The sequence below is a fragment of the Schistocerca piceifrons genome, chromosome 5 (assembly GCF_021461385.2).
Source record: "Schistocerca piceifrons isolate TAMUIC-IGC-003096 chromosome 5, iqSchPice1.1, whole genome shotgun sequence".
NCBI lineage: Eukaryota > Metazoa > Arthropoda > Insecta > Orthoptera > Acrididae > Schistocerca > Schistocerca piceifrons.
In genome coordinates, this window is record NC_060142.1 from 280,768,037 (window position 1) to 280,791,864 (window position 23,828).

The following is a 23,828-nucleotide window of genomic DNA, read 5'->3' on the forward strand; positions in this document are numbered from 1 at the left end:
TTCCGGCATTCTCCACAATGACAAAGCAGATCAACTAGCGAGAGATGCAATGAACAGTGGAAGACCTATGGTTAAACTGCCATACACAGAATACCTCCTAAAAGTAAAACAACAAGCGATTCTCTCCTGGCAGGAAGAATGGAATGAAAGTCAACAAGAAGTAAAAGCTATGCACGTATACAGACATTCATACCAAGACAGACATGGTTTGCGAACTTCAAACATTCAAGGAAAATTATAACGTCCATTGGGAGGAGAATGCGTCTCAATCATGGATCTTTCCCTGTCCACTTACATAGAATTGGCGTATCGGAGACACCCTACTGTCAATGTGAAGAGGAAACAATTGGTGATGTAAATCACATCTTATTTCAGTGTAGACGCTATGAGAAAGGCAGGGTCAACTTTTTAAAGAAGCTCTTAAGACTTGGTCACTGCCAGCCGCTTTGCACGATCCCAATTCTCGGAGACATCCAGGAGTACATACGATGCAATATCCTGGTTTCTAGCGAAAGACATAAAAATCTAAAATAAATTGAACTTAACTAAATAACTTAATTTACAAATAAATTTTTAGCAGTCGACTGTTTTGTAATCTGATTACAATAATTTTGATCTGAAAACATATGAATGTATGTTATAAACAGTATTTATGACGAAGAAAAAAATGTTGCCTTATGTGTGTCAGTACATTTATTTTTGATGGCTAAAAGGTTTGTATGCTAGAAGCCAATACAAAAATACAAATAGATGCATCTCTGTCAGTCTAGTAATGTATATCTGTGGTTAAATCTACCACTGACATTGTTAACATCAACATTTCTCATCTCTGGAAAGGGAGATACTCTGTAGATGCAATGGTTTAAAATCTTTGATCGAACAAAATTTCACTCTATCATATACCTATCTTTGTAGCTGATGACGGTGTAACACTCGACAACCAGTTTGTAAAATAATTAATAATTACTGTGGAACATTACACCAGTGCTGTGTTTTTTCATTCGTAATGTATAAATACTCTCACAAGAACCGACGGAAATGTCAGTCAATGCAATAAAAAATGAGACTGAAATCACTTTCCATCCACAGTTGTATAGCAACGACACACACTGCTGGTGGACAACCTTCACGGCAGTCCAAGCTATAGACAGACGGATCTTTATCACGATTGGCCCGCATCCATTGTTGTTGCGAAGGTTAACCAGTTTCTGCTGTTCCTCTTACCCATCTCTGCTTGCGTGAAGTTTTCATTGCGTTTCTTCGTGTCATCATACTGCTGTTCTCAAGTTGACTTGTCTTCTTTTTGCCAGCAACTCTGGCAACGTGTTGTGCTGTCTTCATTACTCCCCGGAGCGGACGACAGAGGGAACACACGCCGTGAGAGATGGTGTGGCTTCTTCTGCGTCCGGCATCATGGTCTCGACGACTTGCTGAAGCGCCTGGTAAAGATTCTGTGACCCGTTCGAGGGTCACAGTGAGTCGCGAGATGAATGCAGCCATATCGCCACCAGCCGCAGCACCAACTGTTGGACGAAACGGTGCGGCTCAATGCGGTTGATGAGTAGAGCTCCCGCGCGCTCCTACCGCCTTCTGTTCACCTGGGAGTTTGCTCCTTAAGCTTTGTTCGACAAGAGAACTTTCTGGTCAAAATCGACTACCCGAAGTGTGTGCACCTTTTACGCCTGCGCGTAACTCGGCAACCAATCAAGATGCGAATGAGTCTATGACGTCAATGATCTATAGATTGTGCCGAGTGTGAAATTCTCTATCTTCGAGTATGCTGAACACTGCTCATGCGCAGAAACAAGATATTTTCCCAACGTCTGCTAAAATCGACAGTTACCCAGAAGGTCGACCTCACTCCTGTTACAGAAATGGGGTTTGTACTTTCGTGTCTCATTCTTCATTGTATTGCTTGCTTTGTTTTCGTGACACAGTCACAAGCTACGCAAGATCCTGATTTTTCCCCTACTAGTTCTCTTACAAGATAGACGAAATATCTGAAAACTAAAATGTATTTATTACAGAGAAAAATCCTAAACCATGCAGAGATAGGGCGCAGATATTATGTTTGATGAAAATAATTTCAACCGTGAAAAAAGACACAGCAACTTGACGGTAAAAATAATTTTCTATGTTATTAAGCATTCAGCAAGGACACAAGATATGAAGCACAAAAAACGCTATTTACTGCGTTCTAGACATTTGATGTTTCCACTTTGCAAGCTCTCATTTTTCGGGAAAATTAATGTGAACCGATATGTTCTGAAATGTTTGAATGACTTTCTTTTTTTTTTTAGTACTCCTCCAGAGTGTAAAAAATTTACCGCACGTCGTCTGAGAATAACTCTCACTATGCATTCTGCAGTGGACAATGATAAATTATCATCATTGCTTGTTCCAATATTTCCTATTTTTCCGTAAAAAAAAGGATAATCTTACTTTCACCGTTAAGCTGCCAAACTGCAGAGCAGACATTTACCACAGCACACACAATTTTGGCGCTGACGTGTAAACGAAAACGAGCACTTTAAACAGACGATACTCAGTACTGGAATACACGGCGGGTGCGCTGCAGTAGACTCGTTTGTCTTGATTAGTCAGTTGAGAAAGTCTATTGTGTAGAAGGGGCTTCAGAGAGATCGACTCGCAGACCGCCAGGCGTTCATCACGACAGCGCTTTTTCGTGCGCAGACGCCGTCTTCTTCCGCTTCCTGAGCCAGAGGCGGTGATGACAATCGCACTGGCCGTATTCTTGGCGTGTCGATGCTTGCCCCCTCCACAGCCTGGGCACGAACGTACAAGCGACAGTACGACTACTGCGGGCGAAACTGTTATGAAGAACATAAATCGCGGAGAGATTAATACTGAATATCAAAATTATTTTAGTTATAGCTTTCACAAACCAGAATCACTATCCCGGAGGTGCACGACTTTGCTTTTCAGAGCAATAGCCAAACAAGTGTCTATTGCCTTTAGAGTTTAGTCTTAACCAAAAGCGTAAGCTAGCAGGTTGACAATAACTACAATGCCGCTCATACTGCCGCAGTAAGCAAAAGAACTCTTTTTAGAGACACAACGCGTCAATAACTATCTCTTATAGCAATATACTGAAGTTTTTCCTATCTTGTCAGAGAGTCGGTACCCACGATCACGCTACGCAAATAACTTATTCGTGCCCCATCAGAAGACAAACCTCAAAGGTCTGCCTTATAAACAACACGGTTTGTCTCCTGCATATATTACGTTTTCACCACTGGAAATGACACACTTGTCATAGTACGGAATCAACTCTCTTACTCCAACGCCTGATGCGTTTGCCACTAGGTACTGGATGTGAGACAGCCACTCGGTCCTTACTATCACCATGAAAATGTCGAGCAGACAGAAGTTAAGGCGTAAGAAGGGATGTAAAATTCGAAGGAATGCTTTGCCGGAAGAGCTGACAATCATTTTAAGTTCTGCTCTTAAATAATACCAACAAACGGATCAAAAACTTTTATTCCATGTCTCAGTGTTCATCTTGTTGTGCTCTTCAGTTCAAAAACTAGTTTGATGCATCTCTACATGCTAGTCTATCCTGTGCAAGCTCCTTAACCTCTGAATAATTATTACTATGGGCATCCCTTTGCCTCTGCTTAGAAGTATTGGTCCCGCCCTACAATCTTTAACCCCCCACACTCCCTCCATTATCAAACAGACTACTTGATGCATCACGATGTGTACCGTCAATCTATTCCTTCTTTTCGTCAAGTTGTACCACAAATTTTTCTCCCAACACGGTTCTGTACTACTTCATTGGTTATCCTACCCACCTATCTTCAGCACTCTCTCGTAGCAACACATTTTGAAATCTTTTGTTCCTCTTTCTGACTTTCGTAAACGTTTCACTTCCGTGTAAGGCCTGCACTGCGTAGAAATATTGTCAGAAACTGCTTCCAACACTTCAATTTATATTCGATGTTACCCATGTTTTTTCCTTCTTCAGAAAGATTTATAGTCAAAGCCCATTTTAAATGATCTATACTTCGACCACCGCCAGTTATTTTCGGGCCAAAGATTATACTGACATTAGAAATGAAGGACAAGAGACCGACATTCTAAATTCTGGGATCAGAAATTGTTTAGCTTCAGAAGATCGCAATACGTTTCCTCTTTTCAGTCACACTAACGCCCGAATTACACTTAAAAATTACTGATCGCAGAATACACAAATCAGTTAAAATCGATGAACAGAGGAAAGACTGCTGGATCTGATGTGATATCCGAACGATCTTATACAGATAATGATGGAGGTTGTCGCTGGAGCAACGAAGTTAACCAAGCGCTTGGAAAAAGAGACAGGTCATTCGCATACATTTTCAGGACAGGACGTGTGATATATGCACATAATTAAAGGCCTATGTCTATTAAGTCAGTCTAGCACAGATGTACAGTAGACATTCTATGTTCGTGTGGAATGATCTTTTAGGAGAACGATCACATCGCCATATATTCAGAAATATCAAGAAACTTTATGTGCTTCGTTCGCCCATGAAATCCAGAAAGCCACAGATAAAGTCTGTCACACTGAATCCACGTTCCTGGACAAGCGATTGCCTTTCACTACAATTCAATGCAGTCGCTTACTGAATAAAATACAAGCCTGCAGAATTTCAATTCAATTCTGTTACTGGGTTCAGTGCTTCGTAGAAAACAGAACTCAACACGTTCTTCCAGTAATTTTCGGGTTTGCAGCCGGATCTCATCAACCTTCCGCCTATTTCGGTCATCCTCAGGTGAGTAGACGAAGTACTGAAGAAACCTGATGGAGTCACGGTATTTATACCGAATTCCGCGCATCCGAATCGCACTGGCGGGTTATGGCCCATGCGTTAGGTGGTGACATGCGCGAGGCAGCTAAGTTGTGTGTGCTACCCTCAGTGCTAAACTAGATAAACTAATCGACTGAGCATCTCGATTCCGTTGTGACCGCATAATTTTAATAAGGGCTCCAATTTTTATGCAGCTGAAAGCTGTTATCGCGATTCATTACATTATCATCAAGACGTATGGGATGCTTTACTAGGCATGATCCCGTTGCTGGTACACTGAGCTGTAAAGTCACGGTATAGTGCAGCACCTCGACGTAGCATGAACTGACACACTTGTCATACTTCTGAACCCCAACGCTTGATATATCTGCCGCCAGGTATTGGAAGTTCCCCGCAGAAATATTGAGCAATGCTGCATCTACAACCGTCCATAATTGCGAAAGCGTTGCCGTTGCAGGAAGTTGTGCACGAACTGATCTCTCGATTACGTACCATAAATGTTCGATGGGATTCAAATTGAGGGATCTGGGTGGCCAAATCATTCAGTCTCATTTTCCAGAATGTGGCCCAGTGACCAGACATCGTTGTTTGGGAACAGAACGTCCTTTAATGTCTGCAAATCGTCTCCAAGCAGCTTAACATAACCATTTCCGGTCACTGATCGGTTCAGCAGGACCACCGGACCCAGTCCATTCCATGTAAACACAGCCCACACCATTATAGAGCCACAACCAGCTTGACTTTGTTGACAACTTGGGTCCATGGCTTCGTAAGGTCTGCGCCAAACTAACACTACCATCAGCTCTTGCCAACTGAAATCGGGACTCATCTGACGAGGTGATAGTTTTCCAGTCGTCTAGCGTCCAACCCATGTGGTCACGAGTCCAGGACAAGCGCTGCAGGCGATGAACAGTTCGCAACGACATTCGCGGCAGTCGTCTGCTGCCGTAACGAAAAATTTTCCCACGCTGTCCTGACGTATACGTTCGTCGTACGTGTCACATTGATTCCCTCGGTTATTTTGCGCAGTTTTTCTTGAGTGTTAGCTCTGTCAACTCTACTCAAACGCCGCTGTTCTAGGACGTTAAATGAAGGCCGGCGGTCACTGTTTGTCCGTGGCGAGAGTTAGCGCCTGAAATTTGGTATTTTCGACACACACTTGACATTATGGATTTCAGAATATTGAATTCCCTAACGATTTCCGAAATAGAATGTGTCTAGCTAATGTGTCTAGCTCTAACTTCTATTACAAATTCAAAATCGGCCATAATCACGTCGGAAACCTTTTCACATGCATCATCTGGAAAGGGGAAATTCCCCATTGCACCCCACTCAACGTAATGGTAGGAAGGTCCAGTGGACAGCCTGTCAAAAACTGAACACATATGAAGCATGAAAATAGGACGAAGGTGTACTGAACTGCGAAAAAGAAAGGCAAAATAGAAACCGCGAACGATCCAAGAGCAAGACGTACATTACAGATCAGGCTGAAAAAGCAACGGCGTCGTGGGGAAGTGGTGATGGTGTTGGACTGTCAAGCGGGCAAGCCGTGTTCGAAACGCCGTCATGCTATTTATTTCTTTATTCACAACATTACGAACTGTCCGTCCGGTCATTAAGATGTTTGTTACCTTTCTGTAGTCTCGGCAGTTATACTATACAATGGTTATAGAATATGAGTCATGTGGTAATAATACGCTAACGTCGCAAGTAAATACGATGAATAGTGAAAGCAGGCGAGATCTCGCATAGATCTGTCACAGGAATGAAAACGACAAATAAATGGGTGTGAACTATGTTACAACAAAGGAATTCAAGGGTGAAAACTTCCAACGGGGAACAACTTTAAAAACGTTGCAAACTGTGATTGTGAAACTGTTGCGTTTGTTGCACCCTATGTGGCACTCCATTATGTCTTCACCACTTCCTTGGTAGTGTTCACACTTACATTCGTATGAACACGTATGTCGGGCAAGGAGGCATATCTCACTCACTCGCCAGTCCTACAAATTAGGTGCGTCGATAGGAGATTCCTATCATATGACTCAAGTACTGTCACTAACGCCGTGTATGACACGCAAGACATGTTTTCCGGTGAAGGACTCTGTTGACTTGCCGCCTTGTCATCAAACGTTTGAGGTTCCCATTCGAAAGCCATTTCCTTTCGGGTGCTAATGGAGTACTTATGTATGTTGCAAACTGACGATACACCACGACACAGACACAAATTTGAATAAAGCGAACAGTGGGGAAAAAAAGTGGGACGAGGGAGGTTTGAACATGTCTCGCCCGCTCGTCGGGCCAATACCGCAACCACTTAACCACGACGCCATTCCTCTTCCTTGCTGCTCTATAATACACTCCTTGTTCTTGAGCCGTTCACTGTTTTCATTTAGCTTTTTACAGTCCTGTACACCTCCTTCCTTTTCATGGTTGATCTGTTTTCAGTTTTTGACGTGCTGTCCACTGGGCCTTCTTGCCACTAAATTGGGGGGGGGGGGGGGGGGGGGGGAGTTTTCCTTGTGATAGCTCCGCTAATGCATTGCCCTTTTATACCTTGTGCACGCGATACTACCTACATCTGTGTATGTGCCTATCGCTATCCCAATGACTAGTCACCTCAGTGTATACAGGGTGTCTTACTGATCACAACAAATACCTTTTTGTCAAGAAACAAAATAAAGAACGAGAAGGATGACTTTTTGGCTGCCATAGAGACATTGTTTTGTTTTAGTGCGAAAAGCAACGGGGGTCATAGTCATACGTGCCCAAGTTAAAACTATAGAACACGAAGACATAGATGAGTTAAAAAAACGACTTTACGTTAATCCCAATTGACATAAGAGAAGACAGCTAAAAACAGAAAGGACACCATACAGAAACGGAGGTTCAAAACTAAAAATTAAATGGCCTTCGCCATATTGCATTGACAGATAGAAAGTAAAACGCGGTCGACAGCCCGCGCGTCCTTTGCTAAAACGGCAAACCCAAGCGGGAACGTAAACAGTTTTTAAAAAATGGGCAGACGGTTAAAACTTGGGCGCAATTTGTACAAAGTGGTGAGGAAGGCGCCACTTAAATGACGATGGCTAAAAGGCAGTGCCCAATACGCAGTCTGGTTAACCAGCCTTGGCAGCAGCGTCTGCAGCCTAGTTTCCTGGCAGACCGACATGACCGGGAACCCACATAAACATCACAGTGGCTCCACCAATAGTGAGCAAGTGACAGTTTTCCTGCACCCGTTGCTCTAAGGGATGGGCGGTGTACAGCATACATAGACTTTGAAGGGCACTGAGAGTGTGTGTCGCTGGATGTACTCCGCGGCCAGATACAGGGCGAAGAGCTCGGCTGTAAATACTGAGCAGTGTGCCAGAAGCCGATATCGAAAGACATGGACGACAATGACGAAGGCACACCCGACACTACAGTCCGTCTGCGTTTCATCAGTGTACACAAAAGTACTATCGCGAAGTTCCATGGCCAGGCTGTGAAACTGAATGTGATAGAGCGAGGCTGGAGTAGTGTCCTTATGAAGCGAATGAAGGCCAAGGTTAACACGGGCTGCTTCACGAAGCCAAGGTGGTGAAGGGTTCACACCCACCGGAAAAGTTGCAGGTAGTGTGTAGTTTAGCAGCAGGGGCAAGTGGCGAAAGCGGACTCCAGTAGGTAACAGAAGAGAGACGAGTCCCATACTGGCGATCAAAGGAATCATCGATGAAGGAGGCATAGGATAGGTGGCCACGCATGGCAGACAAACAGCAAGCATACCTGCTGAGGAGAGAACCACGGCGGTAGGACAATGGTATTCAGCAGCTTCAGCATACAGGCTCTCCGCCGGGCTAGTGTAAAAAGCGCCAGTCGCCAAACGGATGCCACTATGGTAGACGGTGTTGAGAGGGAGAAAGAGGGACGGACGTGAAGACGCATAAACAAAGCACCCAGTCTAGTTTCGAACGGACATGGGATCGGTACAAACGGAGGAGGGTGGTTCGATCTGCACCCCAGGAAGTACCATTAAGGACACGTAGGACGTTGAGTGACTGGGTACAACGGGCTGCCACTTAGGACACATGAGAAGTGCAAGAGTGTTTCCTATCAAGCATAAGCCCCAGGAATTTCGTAGTTTCAACGAACGGAAGAGCAACAGGCCCGAGATGTAAAGATGGTGGGATAAACCAATTGCGCCGCCAGAAATTCATACAGACGGTTTTGTCAGTGGAAAAACGAAAGCCACTGTCCAGGCTCCAGGAGTAAAGATGATCAAGACATCGCTGAAGACGCCGCTCAGTGAGACAGGTCGGTAGAGAACTGCAACAGATGGCAAAATCGTCAACAGCTGGAAATGCCTGGCGGGACACAGGCCATGATAAGGTTAACGGCGACAGCAAAGAGGATGACTCTCAGGACGGAACCCTGGGGCACACTGGTTTCCTGAATAAAGGTGTCCTACAAGACTGAACCCACACGCACCTTGAAACTCAGTCGTTTAAAAAAATCCTGAAAGATACAGGGCAGGCGGCCACGGAAGCCCCACGTGTAAAGAGTAAGGACGATACCAGTTCTCCAGCAGGTGTTGTACGCCTTCTCCAAATCGAAAAACACGGCCACAGTCTGGGACTTCCGCAGAAAACCATTCATGACACGGGTGGACAAAGTAACGAGATGGTCAACTGCAAAACGCCGCGCTCGAAATCCGCACTGTGTAGTCGTTAGTAAATTGCGAGACTCGAGCCGCCATACTAGCCGGGCATGAATCGTACGTTCCATCACACTGCTAACACAGCTGGTGTGAGAAATGGGGCGGTAGCTAGAAGTAAGGTGTTTGTCCTTACCGGGATTAGGTATGGGTGTGACGGTGGCTTCACGCCCACGATCGGGAAATGTGCCCCCTGCCCACATGCGGCTGTACTTGTGAAGCACAAAGTGCTTACCCGCAGAGAAGGGTGTTGCAAAATCAGAATGTGGACAGCTACTGGCCCTGGGGCGCAGGATCGGGATGAACTGAGAGCATGATCTAGTACACTCATAGTAAAGGCGGCACTGTAGCACTCAATTCTGAGAAGGGTATCGCCCGAGCTTTCTCCGCTCGATGCCGGCCGAGCGGTTCCAGGCGCTTCAGTCCAGAACCGCGCTGCTGCTACGGTCGCAGGTTCGAATCCTGCCTCGGACATGGATGTGTGTGATGTCCTTAGGTTAGTTAGGCTTAAGTACCGGGTGATCAAAAAGTCAGTATAAATTTGAGAACTGAATAAATCACGGCATAATGTAGATAGAGAGATATAAACTGACACACATGCTTGGAATGACATGGGGTTTTATTAGAACCAAAAAAATACAAAAGTTCAAAAAACGTCCGACAGATGGCGCTTCATCTGTTCAGAATAGCAATAATTAGCATAACAAAGTAAGGCAAAGCAAAGATGATGTTCTTTACAGGAAATGCTCACAATGTCCACCATCATTCCTCGACAATAGCTGTAGTCGAGGAATAATATTGTGAACAGCACTGTAAAGCATGTCCGGAGTTATGGTGAGGCATTGGCATCGGATGTTGTCTTTCAGATCCCTAGAGATGCCGGTCGATCACGATACACTTGCGACTTCAGGTAACCCCAAAGCCAATAATCGCACGGACTGAGGTCTGGGGACCTGGGAGGCCAAGCATGACGAAAGTGGCGGTTGAGCACACGATCATCACCAAACGACGCACGCAAGAGATCCTTCACGGGTCTAGCAATATGGGGTGGAGCGCCATCCTGCATAAACATCGTACGTTCTAGCAGGTTTTTATTAGCCAGGCTGGGGATGATGCGATTCTGTAACATATCGGCGTACCTCTCACCCGTCACGGTAGCAGTTACAAAACCAGAATCACGCATTTCCTGGAAGAAAAAAGGTCCGATAACGGTAGATGTGATACATCCAACCCATACCGTGACTTTCTCGTCGTGCAATGGAGTTTCCATGACAGTTCTAGGATTTTCAGTATCCTAGATTCTGCAGCTGTGGGCGTTGACAGACCCTCTGAGTGTGAAATGAGCTTCGTCGGTCCACAACACGTTATTCAACCAATCGCCGTCTTCGGCAATCTTTTGAAACGCTCACACCGCAAATGCCCTCCGCTTCACTAAATCGCCAGGTAACAGTTCATGATGCCGATGGATTTTGTACGGATAGCATCGGAGGGTACGCCTCAATGCCCGCCAAACAGTAGTGTATGGAATGCCGGTGGTTCGAATCCCCTTCCTATGGCGATAGGATCGTATCGCTGAACTAGCACATTCCCCATTCTGATAGTACAGCTTCACTAAAAGTGCCTTTTCAGGTAACGTCAACATGTTGCGACTGCTGGCGCATCTGATTCTCTCTCTCATTACAGCTCCTTTTATACACGATTGTCATGCGCAGTCACTGACGTTTTGCTGTCCAGCGCCATCTGTCGGACATTTTGTGAACTTTTCTTTTTTGTTCTAATAAAACCCCATGTCATTCCAAGCATGTGTGTCAATTTTTAGCTCTCTATCTACATTATTCCGTGGTTTGTTAGGTTTTTCAAATTTATACTGACTTTTTGATCACCCGGTAGTTTTAAGTCTAGGGGACTGATGACCTCAGATGTTAAGTCCCATAGTGCTTAGAGCCATTTGAACCATTTTTCCGCTCGTTTCCAATGGAGGAAGCCATGGTGAGAGCGGGAAGAGCTCTAAATTTCAACAAAATGGTGGCCCAAGATGTTGGAGATAGCAATAGGGTCCACGATGACATTGTCTGCTACTGTCAGGCCGGAAATTGAACGTCGGAGGTTGGCCCACACGACAGAGGGGGTGGAACTGTCAAAGGAACTAGTAAATGAAATCCAACTGGCCTTTTTTGCTATCCCGAAGAACGCGACGACACTTCGCAATGCATCTGTTTATAATGAATGCAGTTTGCCATCGTAGGATGGCGGTTAAAAAGGCGGAGATCACGTCTCCGCGAGCGAATTGCGCCGTGGCATGCCCCAGTTCACCAAGGAACTGGGACACGACGTGGTAAAGAGGAAGTGCGAGTAATGGAACGTTCTGTGACAGTAAGGATAACGTTTGAGAGATACTCCGCCTGGTCATCACAAATGGGGATGATCTTGTTCTTCGAAAGTCTCCAGCGAGGAGTAAAGCCGCCAGTCGGCCTTAGTAAGTTGTCATTTGGGTGTGCACGCTAGTGGGGTAGGAGTCAGCAACCGGATGGCATATGGGAAATAGTCGCTCGAGTAAGTGTCAGAACCATTGAGACATTGAACAACACAACTGCCTTTCCGGCATCTCTGTAAATAACGTAAATATGAGTTCCAGTATGTAATTTTTAAACAGAAACCTACACTTTTTATTCGGTAATCCACTTCCTCTCCTCAGAACCTGTTCAGAAATATGGGTAAATGACACCCTGTATGTGTTCTAGTAGTAATAATCTAGTAGATGGCACCGCAAACTCCTTGAGACTGTAAGCACATGATGCTGTAGCTTCTGGGGAAGTCTCAACGTCAGGAAACCAACGGAATGTCAGAGGACTTTCAGAAGATCGATAATTGGTGCAGGCTCTGGCTGTTGACTCTCAACCGGAAAATATATAGGTGTGACCACTCGGAGTGATTTTAAATAGAACCAGCAAGAAAACGGTCGAAAAAAAAGCAAATATGAGGATGAAATTCACCGGAAGCGTCCTAAAGAAATGTAATTCATTTACAAATGTAGTGGTTTATGAAATGTATTTCGATTCCACATTAGGTAGCTTACAAAAGACTCGTTCGATCGACTCGTGAGTATTGCTAGTTAGTCCAACTCTAACTTGGTAGGATTAGAAGAGCCGATAAAGAAAGAGGTGAGAGCTTCGTATAGGAAACGGTCAGTGAGCGCAAAAGCGTCATTGAGGTGTTCAAAGAACTCCAGTGACAGGCGCTACAAGAGAGGCGTTACACATTGCGGATAGGGTTACTGTAAAATATGAGAGCGAACATTCCAAGGAGACTGAGGCAAGATATTTATTGCCTCTCGCATATCTGCCGACTCGCGGAAGGAATAGGAGTAGAGGGTGGTAGGAGAACAGTGCTAACTCTAGTCCGCTTACGGAGTATAGATGTAGAATCGGTGGGAGCAAAAAACATCAAAAAAGTAACGTAACACTACAGGTACGTCCTAGTTCTCCCACATTAAGATATCCTTTTTTCTTTCTTTGCTTTACGTTTTGTTATTAGTTGCTTCTCTCTTACTTACATCCTTTATAAATATTAATTCTTTTAATGAGCATGCAGTCTTTCTCTGGCTACAAACGAGTAATATTACAAACAAATTTATCTAATCGGGGTAGGAATCTGGGAACAAAAGTCTCAAAATGGGTTAATACTATACAGAAGAAACTGAATATATTTTGACAGTAATCCCTCCCCTTAACTCTTATTCTTTAACGAATCAGACTCCCGTGTATAAAACAGCTTCAGACGTCTGGTAACTCATTTGTAAAGTAAATGTGTTAAATGTGCCTCTCCCAAAGCAAGTGTATTACAATGATATAATTTTGAGGATAACTTCAGTGATACATGTGGCCAAGAGAGTTAGCTGTTAAGAAGTAATGAAGAGTAACGCTTGGTGAAGTTTTGCTACACGAACATTTTGTACACGATAAACTGTTTGCGCGGCTGTAAACGAGAATTTGTTGAAAGTCGCTAAGCTCTCTCATTCTCAAGTACTCGGTGAATACAGTCTGGGTAATTTGCGCGCGGTGATTTACTCTGCCTCATGTCGTATACACAGCATCTAACTGTAGTACTTGTCTTATTGTATTAAACCACTGACATAAGATAATTCATCTTATTGACTAGATTATGACAACATTTCAATTCCGTCAATAATCAAACGAAATACTGAAAATCAAATTTTAGTTGCTTCTGGAAGCCCTAAGATAGGCAACCTGCAAATGGAACTGCACCCCAACCTGCTAGTTTTAGCTATTCAGTAATACAGATTATTACCCATTTGTTTATTATTTATCTTTCCTCGCAGGCATGAGACTGCATATTAATAATTACTTCTACATGTCAATATTTACACATGCCGCCCTGCCTCGTACGCTTGCACGTAATGGCGGATTTCAGTTTCCACCATTCATTAAACTACTGCTTGTTGGGATGAATAGGCGAATACGAGTGATCTGTTTGAATGGTGTATCAGAACTCCCTAACTTTGTTCACTGTGTTCGTCTTCAAAAAGAGAGAGATATGAGGAAATGAGTCCATACATGAATTACTACAGTGCGACTTCTGACCTGTGTAATCTTAGATTGTATTTACTCATTCCTAATAGCTTCATTTACCTAAAAATTACCTATTTGATTCATAACCACGTCGGAGGGGGAAAGTATTAAAACATATGAACTCGCCTTTCTCGAACCAAGGTCAGAAATGGCTTTAAGAGGAAGTTATGTACTGAATAATCCCGTAGAATGGTGCTCGGCTCCTTTCAACTCAGCGTCCTCTTGTTTCTCCCCCGGCTACTTGTCAGTCATCCCATATCTTCCCGTAATAGTTGAAGAGCAGTTCAAATTTATATTCCATACAAGACCTATTGTTTACTTGCCAATGTCATTTATACATAACTGCAAATATACTTCGTTAATCTCTAACACGCAATTTTTTTAATTTCATTGAAATTTTCCCGGTTTACTTTTTTTAATACCGAATCACATACATGTCAAATTATGCACATTTTTGTGAAATTTGGTGTTTTCCGCATTAAATGCTACTTCGTAGATAATTATAGAAATTATCTCATTACGCAAAGTAATAAGCTCATCCTGGCGCATGCATCAGACCCAGCATGGTACTCACAATTTCTTTATCCGTGGATAAAGAAAGTGCCCTGTCAATCTTACACGTCATCAAACTTGTTTAACGGAGGCCTAAGCCAAACAAGATGTTTAAATGAGTGTGTGAATTCCTAAGGGACCATACTGTCAAGGTCATCGGTCCCTAGACTTACACACTACTTTAACTTATGCTAAGAACAACACGCACAACCATGCCCTAGGGAGGACTCGAACCTCAGGCGGGAGGGGCCGATGTCAAAATGACAACGCAGGCAAGAACAATAGAATATTACAACCCTCACTGTGCAGTTAAGTTTAAGCACTTACAGAGTGACAAAAATTTTTTTAACAAACATCGGTGGGTGATACCCAGGATTACAAAGTGACTAAAACGTTCCAACGAACATAATTATATCCTTCGATGAATTGAGGTACAGGCATTGCACAAAACGTGGTTCCGCGTGTCCCTACCGCAACATGCTACGGAGGCTTGTTGTGGAGACGGCGATACCAACCTACATGCAGTACGAAGCAAGCGTGTTGCGGGATGTAACATGCAGCGGGCACCTGTGGTCTTTCACGTAGCATAGCGCTGTGCACCGGAGGGATGACAGTTCTGAAACGATAACGAACGAAAGGTGCAATAGGTTCAAGTAGCTGATCGCGTGCAAAACATAATTCTGATTTTCTACGACGACTTAAAAGACTATGCGAATGAAGGAAAGGAGAAGGCTTTAGCGACCCATCGGTTGCAAAGCCACTGGAGACGGAGCACAAGCTCCGATCACGAAATGATAAAGAAATGGGCTGTGCCCTTTTCAAAAGGGACCATCCCGGCATTTGCCTGGAGCAATTTACGAAAACAACGGAAAACATCCCAAAGGCCGGAAGAGGGCGAGTCCAGTGTGCCAACCACTGTGGCACCTCGCTCGTTGATGAGAATCAGCTGGGAGATGAAGAGAGAGATGATCCGTGACCAGTCGCAAAACGTACGAACTGTCGTCATTGCTACTTCATCTTAATGCGGGAGTAATACTAAAAAGGGGAGCCTCAGACCTGTTGATCACGGATTTTGATGAGTCGAGTATGTATTAGAGGGACCTGCCCTTTCAACTGGCTAGCGGATCTTCATGCGACTGCCCCCAGTTTACAAGAAAATCGGGTGTTGTGACGTTTTACGCGTACCTTAACGTTACTCATGTTTCGACCAAGCGAGCGTAACGCAGTGGCCAAGGTTCATGGTTGCCAAGCTGCCTCTGTACTTTTTAATTTTATCATACGCAGTACCAATAAAAAGAATATGCCAAGCAAAATTATTCAAAAAGTTATTTTCACCGCAGTAATTTCTTTAATAAATTAATCATTACAGCACACTTTCTTCAAATGTATGTTCCGCTTGTGGTTCGTCGATAAAAGTCTAAATATTTGGACAGCTCCAAAGAGATCGCAACAGTGGACTAAGTATTAGCAGCTGCGGAACGATTCTAGATACAGACGAAAGTGCTCGCACCTAATTTTGTCCTCTATTAATTAATACCGATCAAACCGGCTTCCAGTAACAATCGACGCACAACGGATTCCTGGCAGCACACGTAGTGGAAACCGTCCATGTGCAGAAAAAAGATTTGAACAAGATTTGTCATTCGTTCACAGCACAGTATACTATAATTGCATCAGGTAAGATATTTACTTACGTTTTCTTATGTGTGCAAGAACCATCGGGAAAATTTGCTCTGATTATTAAGAAGGTGACTCTCAAAAAATGTAATTGTGACCTACCCGAAATCTGGAAAGCTCTGTACAAAGGGTTTTTAAAATCTCTCATTCTTCCATACGTAGGACAAGAGAAATTTCTTTACATTATTGATTCGTGCAGAAGGCACACTCATCAGACACTTAATGATCAAATCTTTCTACGGGAAAGAAAAGCATGCACTCGCACCGTAAGAATTATACTACCCACAGGTACTTCACTTTACCAACCCTATGATGTTTACTTTTACAGAAAGTTTACAATTTTCACGAAAAAATTTCAAAATGCTCCCAGCTAGTTGTAGTCTAACAGACAAATCGCTTCAAGGGAAGAGTCAATAAAAATGCATTCTTTAATTCTGCAACAAATTAGTGAACTTGCTTTCACAGGAATGATCAAATACGAGTGTTTCTCATGGATGTTCATCAAAGAACGGTCTTTGAGTTTAAATAAACTGTGTTTTCCGGTATCTTTTCTGAAAAATTCGCGTGCCTGCAAGGCAGTAGCTTTCATTACATGTGCATGGTATTATACGAATTTGTGTTTTTGTTGCTACTGCTGTCCAGCTGTTAGGCTTGGTCACGGCGCAACGCTCACTTGATCGAAACGCAACAAACGTTACGATATAGCAGGTCAGCATAAAAGTTCAACTACGATTTTCTCGTAAAATAAAGGGCGTTGCGCGAAAAGCCGCTACCCATGTAATAAAGCCAGGTGTCTCTACAACATACTTTAGACTCATTAAAATCGTTGATTAACAGGGTTTTGTAAGACCTTAAGTAAAATCAGTAGTAAGAAAAACGAATGGAATACTTCAGTTTTGTTGGAACGGTTCCGGGAAAGTGTTGTGTATCTTTAAAGTAAACCGCACACAACACGGCACTGCGCCCATTGTGCAGTAGGGCTCCAAAAAGTAGGCATGATAATGGATACCAATGAGTTTAGACCAACGCTACTAAGTTCGTAACAGATCGATATAGCTTATATAAAAGTGTGGCAGCAAAGCTCGAAGAACTGCAATGGGAATCCTTGGAAGAAAGTTAACGTAGTGCTCACGAAACCCTGTTGGGTAAATTTAGATAACCTGTATTCGATTAAGACTGAATCACCATTATCCTTCCACCTCCACGCACGAATAACTAGAATAATATAGGGATTACGGTGTGTGGCAAGGCCAATAGACATATGTTTTTCCCCCTCGATCATTATGCGAATGAGAAAGGACTGCAAAACGGTAATACTAGGATGATGTAACTCCTCCATCGACTGTACAGTGACTTGCGGAGTCTATAGACTCTATATGCACGTGTCGATAAGAGAAATAGATTATGGAAGACGCTCCTGTCGCTGCGCCGAGAGTGTCAATTATCCCTCATTAAGCACGTAAATACGGTATTATGAAACAAGTAGCTCTGATTCGATCGCTAGGTCAGGTGTCACAAGAACTCCACAAGCTCACTGCAAGTACGGAAGTTAGTGGGGGAAAAAATCCGTCAAAGAAAAATAAGACTACGGCCGAGCTGATGCCAAGAGGCAATAACTACCAGACCGATGCACGTCGTAGCTTAAAGAAGCGAATACCATACCGCCATTGGAATTTGGGGGAGTTAAATAAATGACAAAAAATGCGCCCCCCCCCCCCCCACCCGCCCCGACCCGCCCAGCAAGGAACGTAACACCATCGTGTAGCATCGACTTTAGACTTGATAATGTCCTCAATGCAGCGAAGAAGAGAACCACAAGTTTCCTCATGTCTGCAATATCAGGCAGAAGCCATTAATAGATGATTACATCCCGTAGAGCTACCAAACAGCGCGAGTGCTGATAACTCAGCTTCACTCTCTGCTGCAGATAGTCCCAGACATTTTCTACGGGATTAAAATAGAGCGATTTAGCGAGCTAGTCAAGGAGAGACAGGGAACGTTTGAATACTCGAGCCCACATGTTGCCAAAGTTGTTTCGAGTACGCTGCAGAAGTTTTGATGGGTAGCCCTTACACATCCTCCGTACATTCCCGATCTCTGCCCGCGCGATTTCCGTGTTTTTGGAGCCCTGAAGAAAGACAATCGTGGCTGTCGATTTTCTTCGGAAGAAGAGACGCACGCCCGGGTACAACAGTGGTATCATAGGCAGCCGCAAACATTTCTCCCAGAAGACACTAACCACTATGTCTCACAGTGGGATAAATATATTAACAGATATGGCGATTACTTTTGAAATAATAAACATTTCAGTTACTGTTTTCATCTGTCTCGTTTTCATTTTACTACCCCTTATACACTGTCCACTCACAATCAAGTGACCATCTGTCAAAAGTCTGAAAATCCACTTTTACAGCGCTTGATGTGCAGGTGATTGGGAGTCACTCGTGTCATACGTCTGTACGCGAGATTTACACACTCCTAAACATCCCTAGGTCCACTGTTTCCAACGTGATAGTGAAGTGGAAACGTGAAGGGACACGTACAGCACAAAAGCGTACACGTCGATCTCATCTGCTGACTGACAAAGACCGCCGACAGTTGAAGAGGATCGTAATGTGTAATAGGCAGACATCTATCCAGACCATCACACAGAAATTCCAAACTGCATCAAGATCCACCGCAAGTACTATGACAGGCGGGAGGAGAGAAAACTTTGGTTACGTGGTCGAGCGGCTGCTCAAACGCAACACATCACGCCGGTAAATGCCAGACGACGCCTCGCTTGGTGAAAGGAGCGTAAACATTGGACGATTGAACAGTGGAAAAACGTTGTGTGTAGTAACAAATCACGGTACACAATGTGGCGATCCCATGGCAGGGTGTGGGTATGGCGAATGCCGGTGAACGTCATCTACCAGCGTGTTTGTGTCAACAGTAAAATTCGGAGGCGGTGGTGTTACGTTGTGGTCGTGTTTTTCATGGGGGTGGGGGGCTTGCATCCCCTATTTGTTTTGCATGTCACTATCACAGCACAGGCCTACATTGATGTTTTAAGCACCTTCTTGCTTCCCACTGTTGAAGAGCAATTTGGGGATGGCGACTGCATTTTTGAACACGATCGAGCACCTGTTCATAATGCACGGCATGTGGCGGAGTGGGTTACACGACAATAACATCCCTGTAATGGACTGGCCTGCACAGAGTCCTGACCTGAATCCAATAGAACACCTTTGGGATGTTTTGGAACGCCGACTTCGTGCCAGTCCTCACCGCCCGACATCGATAATTCTACTCAGTGCAGCACTGTGAAGAATGGATTGCCATTCCCCAAAGAAACCTCACAGCACCTGATTGAACGTATGCCCGCGAGAGTGGAAGCTGTCATCAAGGCTAAGGGTGGGCCAACACCATACTGAATTCCAGCATTTCCGATGGAGGGTGCCACGAACTTATAAGTCATTTTCAGCCAGGTGTCCGGATACTTTTGATCACATAGTGTACGTAGGAGGAAGAAATACATTGGTTACTCTTCTAGGAGCGTACGCTCTCGTAATTTCTAAAGACAACACATGGTGATGCTTTATGTCCCTCTTATAGAATCTGCCACTAATTAGGTGAGTGTCTCCGTGATGCTTCTGCGCTGGCTAAACGAGGCGATCACGAAACACTATGCTATTTGGATCTTTTTTATTAATCCATAACTACTATACGATAAAAATCACACTGATGAGCAACACTCCAGAATAGGTCAAACGAGGGTTTCTATGCTGCCTTCTCCGTGGGTAAAATATACGAGGGGCTATCAATAAGTAATGCAACATCTTTTTTCTGAAAGCAGGTTGGTTTTATTCAGAATTCCAATACACCACTCTTCTGGCTACAAATCCCTATTTTTCATTATCTACGTTCACAGCCACAACCTTACGCCACCTTATAGGTAGGTCATGGTACCACTCTACTGGTCTACGTCGGGGCCAACATCTTGCTGCATCAATAACCTCTCTATCATCCACGTACTGCTCCCGGAAGAGTGCAGCCTTCTCTGGGACAAACAAATGGAAGTCGGGAGATGCGAGACCCATGCTGTAAGGTGGATGAAGAAGAACAGTCCAATAAAGTTTAGTGAGCTGCTGTCGGGTGTACAAACTTGAGAGGCCCTGCGTTGTTGTGGGGAAGATGTTCGTTTGCATTTTTGTGGCGACGAACACGATGGAGTCGTTTCTTCATTTTCCTCAAGGTAGCACAATATACATCACATCAGAGTTGATCGTAGCACCTTGAGAGAGGACATCAAATAGGAGAAACTCTTCCGAGTCCCAGAAGTCAGCCGACATGACTTTACCGGCTGAGTGTGCAGATTCGAATTTTTTCTTCGAGGAGAGACGGTGCGGCGCCACTCCATGGACTGCCGTTTCGGTCCGGTTCGAAATGGTGAACCCATGATTCATCGCATGTGACGGTGTTCGACAAACATTTGTGACGATCAGCCTCGTAACGGGGAAGCAATTCCACACAGATGGTCCTTCGTTGCTCTTTATAGTCTTCTGCAAGGCGGCGAGGAACCCAGTGGGCGCACAGCTTTCAGTGCCACAACTGGTGAACCAGTGTGTCGCGTTGGGTAGCGACGTGACATGTCGATACATCGAATGAGAGCCTCCACACTTTCCAAGACTGCAGGATCACTGCTGTGTGGGCCGGCCGGCACGCGAGAGATCTGATAGTTTGTGCGACCTCGTTGCGACGACGACAGATGCCTCGCCCAACGACTCACCGTGCTTTCGTTCACTGCCAAGTCTCCGTATAGACACATTATGAATATCTGCGACGCTCCGGTATTCCGCCAAAAGAAACTCCATAACGTCTCTCTATCTAGAACACACCTCCGTTACAGACGCCATTCTAAAGGATACGTATAGCGTTCCCACCAATCGGATCATCTTGAAACTATGGGGCCTGAAGCGGGAATATTCCACGATGACCCACAACGAATTCTTTACTAATTTATCTGAAATTTGCCGAGAAAAAAAAGTTGTATTACTCATTAAACGCCCCTCTTACTTCTTGAGGCTTCTTCCTATGAATCTCAGTCTGACATCTGGCTTTCCTACAATTAGTCTAAAGCACCCATTCCACTTTCAATCTTGTCGCCATACAATGACGAGTCTTTCCGCTTGTTTACGTTCAATGCGCAACATTTGTTTATTGTAAGGATCAACTGCCAATCGCTACATCAAGCATCGAACTTAGGAATGTCTTCCTTGCATTTCGTTACAATTACTTAGCGTTGTACCTCTGTACAAACAGCAGCATCACCCGCTGACACCCATATGGAGCTTCGGAATATACCCAATTTCTCATTTACATGTACTGTAACAGTAATCGTCCTTTAACACTCACTTGTGGTCACCTTTAAGCTACTTTTACTGGTTAAGCCCATTATGAATGGCATGCTATGTTCCATTTGCTTCGAACTCTTCCATAAAAAAAGCTGGTCTCACATCCGAAACATGCTCACATTTTCATCATCATCATCATCATCATCATCATCATCACGTGATAGTGCGAAACTTTATCGAACGCCCTTCTGGAGTGTGATAGCTTCTGGGTCTCCGGCAAGAGCAGGTTTAACTGGATTTCACACAATAATTGCTTGCGGAGTCCAAGTTGATTCCTACAGTGTTTTTCAGTTTCCAGAAAGATAACAATATGGGAGTATAAAGCGTGCTCCAAAATCCCACAAAACTCTGTACTACTCTTCTTGAACAGCTTAGCAGCAGCGACCTGCTGTAGAGGAACAAATTCCAATATAACAGTTTCACATTCTAAAATTGGCGAGGATAAAATTATTAAACATTTTTTCTCTAATAGTCTTCTCTTCCCTATGATTTCACTGACATCTACTATAAAATCGTGCACTCCCGTTATTAAAAATATTTACAAAAATACTGGTAATTTCACTTCGTAGTGCTTACGACATCGAAATAAATGATTCACTGAAGTCATTGTGTGACTCCTTCAGCACGGAAAACTGGTAATTCATTAGGGTAGCAAAAGCCGTTTACGCCTAACATGTAAACACTAATGCGAAAAACGATTTTCGAACATGGACTTTAGTCTTCTGTGAATTCTAGAACATCTACACTATACGAAGTATCGCGACTCCTAATGTGGACCATAATGCGGGGTGTGTCCAGCCTTCGACTTTATGACGGTTTGAACTCTGCTGGGAACACTTTCAATGTGTCCATGTCTGCGGAGGAATGGCAACCCATTCTTCCTCAAGAGCCGAAACCGGAGAAGATAGTAACGCTGGAGTCTGAGACAAAGTTTATGCTCTCGCTCATACCAGCTATGTTCATTAGGTGCACCGTCATGCTCATACAATCATCGCCACCGAATTGTAGTGTACACAGTACACAATGCTGTGAAAACGTGTTCATATCCATCCACAAATTGCGTTTTCTTAAAGAGAATAAGTAGACCACGCCCTAATCACGAAAAGCACCCCCATATAAACAGGTGTACCGGTATGAAATGAGCGTTAAGATACAAATGTGTCGATAGGGAACATTTGTTGTGAACGAGCCTTAATTTTTTTTGTTTGGTTGGTATGACAAGTATACATCAAGTCATGGAACAAACAACATCATGTGTTTTCATCGTGTTAACAATGTCGAATTTTGTACCAGGAAGTGATGATTTGCGGAAAGCATTAATTTGTTTTCATTTGAAAAAAAGTGCTGCAGAGTCGCATCGAATGCTTGTCGAGGCATATGGTGATCATGCTCTATCAGAAGCAACATGCAAAAGATGATTTCAACGGTTCAGAAATAATGATTTTGATGTAAGAAACTAAGAACGTGGAAGACCACCAAAAAGTTCGAAGACGCCGAATTGCATGCAATATTGGATGAAGATGATACTCTGAGTCAGAAGCAAATGGCAGCGATGCTAAATGTTGCACAACAAACAATTTCTGACCGTTTGAAAGCTACGGGAAAGATCCAAATGTGTGGAAAATGGGTGCCTCATGAATTGAATGAAAGACAGATGGAAAACCGAAAAACCATTTATCAAATTTTGCTTCAAAGACATGAAAGAAAATCAATTTTGCATCGAATTGTTACTGGCGATGAAAAATGGATTTATTTTAAGAATCCTAAACGGGAAAAATCATGGGTTAATCCGGGACAACCATCAACATCGACTGCAAATGCAAAACCAGATCGATTCGGCAGGAAGACAATGCTCTGTGTTTCGTTGGATCAGAATGGTGTGGTGTATCATGAGCTTATAAAACCCGGTGAAACTGAATACTAATCGCTACAGACAACAAATAATCAATTTGAATTATGCACTGATCGAAAAAAGACCAGAATGGATCAGAAGACATGGCAAAGTATTTTTTTACACGACAATGCACCTGCACACAAAGCAAAACTGGTCAGGATACAATCAAAACACCTGGCTGGGAGCCGCTACCCCACCCGCCGTATTCAC

The 23,828-nt window shown here is 43.9% G+C and overlaps 1 protein-coding gene across 9 annotated transcripts in view; it reads right to left on the minus strand.

Moving 5' to 3' along the window:
* Positions 1-23,828, minus strand: part of LOC124798714 — a 495,837-nt gene that overhangs the window by 458,471 nt on the left and 13,538 nt on the right. The window lies entirely within an intron of this gene.